The following is a 498-nucleotide window of genomic DNA, read 5'->3' on the forward strand; positions in this document are numbered from 1 at the left end:
ACAAAAAACAGCAACAATCTATGCCAACATCGTCAACTTTTTACATAGGTTTCACACTCCGGCTTCTTAAACCAACTAATATGGTAATAATGTACGAAAGATTGGTTCTTGGGGCAAGCAATTCATAGATTTATTAGCACTGATCTGATATATGTACATCACATTGAAAATTGAACTTCATCCTTACAACTACTAATTTGCACCTGAACAGCTTAGATAATATTAAATATAATAAAGATTATGTATAAGATTATTTTTTGAATATATATATATATATATATATATATATATATATATAAAATATTTTATTTATAATAAAATAAATATGGATTAAATTTAAAATATAAATAAATAATGATAATAATAAATAAATAAAAATTTAAAAATAAACATAAAATAAAGATAATATATTTAAAAAATATATTAGTTTTTTCTTAATCGGGCTGTTATTTTCTTATATAAAAGGTGATATAATATTATTATTTTTTCAAGAACTAG

The sequence above is a fragment of the Vigna radiata genome, chromosome 7 (genome assembly GCF_000741045.1).
Source record: "Vigna radiata var. radiata cultivar VC1973A chromosome 7, Vradiata_ver6, whole genome shotgun sequence".
Classification (NCBI taxonomy): Eukaryota; Viridiplantae; Streptophyta; class Magnoliopsida; order Fabales; family Fabaceae; genus Vigna; species Vigna radiata.